Source organism: Nanorana parkeri, unplaced genomic scaffold (genome assembly GCF_000935625.1).
Source record: "Nanorana parkeri isolate BGI_ZX_2015 unplaced genomic scaffold, ASM93562v1 scaffold11, whole genome shotgun sequence".
Lineage (NCBI taxonomy): Eukaryota > Metazoa > Chordata > Amphibia > Anura > Dicroglossidae > Nanorana > Nanorana parkeri.
In genome coordinates, this window is record NW_017306279.1 from 2766218 (window position 1) to 2768753 (window position 2536).

At 44.3% G+C, this 2536-nt stretch overlaps 1 protein-coding gene across 2 annotated transcripts in view; it reads right to left on the reverse strand.

Moving 5' to 3' along the window:
* Positions 1-1910, reverse strand: part of B3GNT2 (UDP-GlcNAc:betaGal beta-1,3-N-acetylglucosaminyltransferase 2) — a 35344-nt gene extending 33434 nt beyond the window's left edge. Inside the window, exon 1 of one of the 2 annotated variants that reach the window (XM_018555605.1) lies at positions 1764-1910. The gene's annotated coding sequence lies outside the window, so the exon portion shown is untranslated. Of the gene's footprint in view, positions 1-1750 lie in introns of both variants that reach the window. The other variant, XM_018555612.1, reaches the window with a different exon arrangement.
* Positions 1911-2536: the final 626 nt, after the last annotated feature.

Here is a 2536-nt window from a genome sequence, read left to right on the forward strand (position 1 = left end):
CCCAGCAACTGTCGCGTTACAATATATCATCACATCTTATCCAATGAGTGATGCCTAGGGAAGGATTTCTACATGATCCTTAACAAAACATCCGGCTTTCTCCAGCTTTCCAAAATCAGAGAAACAATCTGGTTCTTCTGGAGTCACACCATGATCAACACTCAATTGTTTTAGGTGAAGCTTCTGATCCGCGGCGAGCTGAACACAGACCACCTGTACTCACACAGTACACCAGAGGTGAACTCGCAGCGTTCACCAATCATTAACTCTGCGCTGATCACAGGTCACATTTATAATAGAAGACATAACAACTAGAACTGGTGACCAGGGACTGTCCAAACATTCCCGCATTTCAGGGACAGTCTCGGGTCTTCACAACCTGCCAATGACAATATCACTTTCTGATATTTACTCACATCAGCATTTAAAGAGAAGTATTGTTATAACAATGTCGACATATGTCAATATTTAGTATACAGTCTACCATGATCTGTGATGACAATACAGTGTACGATGCTATCACCTAAGTGGCAGCGTGTCCCTGGAAATGTCCCTACTTTGTAATATCTCTCAGAGCTGCAATTAAAAAAAAGAGAAAACAAAATATTACCATATTAATAATAAAGCTGCCATGTCATTATTTGGTATACAGTGTATCATAATCTGTTATAGTTATACTGTCCATGATGATCTCATCTAAGTAGCAGCGTGTCCCTGGAAATGTCCCTACTTTATCATATCTATCTCAGATCTGCAATTAAAAAAAGAAAAAAACAAATATTATAATAATAAAAAAAGTCATAAGTCATTATTTGGTATACAGTGTATCATGATCCGTTATGGTTACACTGTCCATGATGCCCTTATAGCAACGTGTCCCTAGAAATGTCCCTGCTTTGTAATATTTTTATCAGATCAGCACTAAAAAAAGAGAATCAAAAGTATTAATATAAGAATTGGTCACGTCATTATTTGGTATACAGTGTCCTGTGATCTGTGGCGGCAATACAGTGTATGATGCTGTATTTATTTCAGATCAGCATTTTCAACAGGGAAAGAAAGTAGAACTATACCAATGTTGTCACATGTCACTGTTTGGTATACATGTCATTATTTGGTATACATTCTACTAGGATCTGTTATGGCAATACAGTGCCTGATGACTTCATCTAAATAGAAGAGCGTCCCTGGAAATGTCCCTACCTTGTTATTTGTGTATCAGATCATCATTTTAGCAGAGAAGCCATGTATTAATATAATAATTGGTCACATGTCATCATTTAGTATACCGTGTACTATGATCTGGGATGACAACACAGTGCAAGGTGATCTCATTTAGGTAGCAGTGTGTCCCTGGAAAAGTCCCTACCTACTATATAAGATGTATCTCCGATCATAAACCAAAAAGGGAAAGAAAGTATAAATCTCATCTTATGATTGGGTCTAGATCCTACCATGGTGATACAGGGTACACGATGGCCTCATGTGTGTCCCGGGAAATGAAGGGCAGTGTTAGTAAATCAATGCATGGTACATAATCCAGCACGGAGCGTAATCTATACACGGGTATACATATACAAAGACAAAAACTTGGAGAAATGCCACTAGAGGCCGGAAAAGCACTTGTGCCCCGTGAGAAGCAGCATCCTCCTCTCTTAGCGATGACAGGGCAGAAGGTGGGAGGGACAGACCACCCTGTTGCTGCTCGGCCCGCAGTGTATACGAAGTGGACATACGTCTTCTGATTTACCTTGTCTGCTGACTCGGGCGGGACGGCTCTTAGGGGGGGGTGTCTTGCCAGGGTCTGATCATCCTCTCTGCTGCCTCATCGCCCCGCAGCTGTAATGCATTACCTGGGGGGGAGCCCCTCTTCCTCCGGCCACACACCCACCCCAGTCCAGTAGGGTGCAGCAATCGAGCTAGAAGAATCCCTGAGTAGCCCCGAAGGAAGAGCTGCGACTAGTCCTGGTGCCGAGTCCTTCCTCCTCCTCCTCTCCCGGCCAGGTCGCCGTACAAGTTCAATCACTCACACTTCCTGAGCCAGCTCTGTCTGCTGCTGATGTCCAGTTCCTTTATCTCAGTGACCTGGAGAAGTCGATTCTTCTGACTGAACTGATCCGTGTGAAGCAAACAATTCAGCGTGGAATGTATAGCAGAAATCGGCTCTTGTAATATGATTCTAGAGAGAGAGAGCTCGGCTCCTGCCAGCCCCGCCCTGCCCCTCCCTGCAACCAATCAAATCTCTGATCTCCATGCAAACCTCCATCAGCTCTGAGTCAACAGTACACCGAGTCTAAGACTGGTAACCAGAGATGGCAAGTTCGGATCTTGAAATTAATCGGTTCTTGGTTCACTTGCTGAGTCGGCTGAGAAGTGAACCAAAGCTCAGGGGCTGTCTGAACCTTCATAACAGATCCGAATGAGAAGACTCTGATTCAGAGAAGGGGGGCAGCTCCTGGGGAACAGTGATCAGTGAGGCAGCTCCTGGGGAACAGTGATCAGTGAGGCAGCTCCTGGGGAACAGTGATCAGTGAGG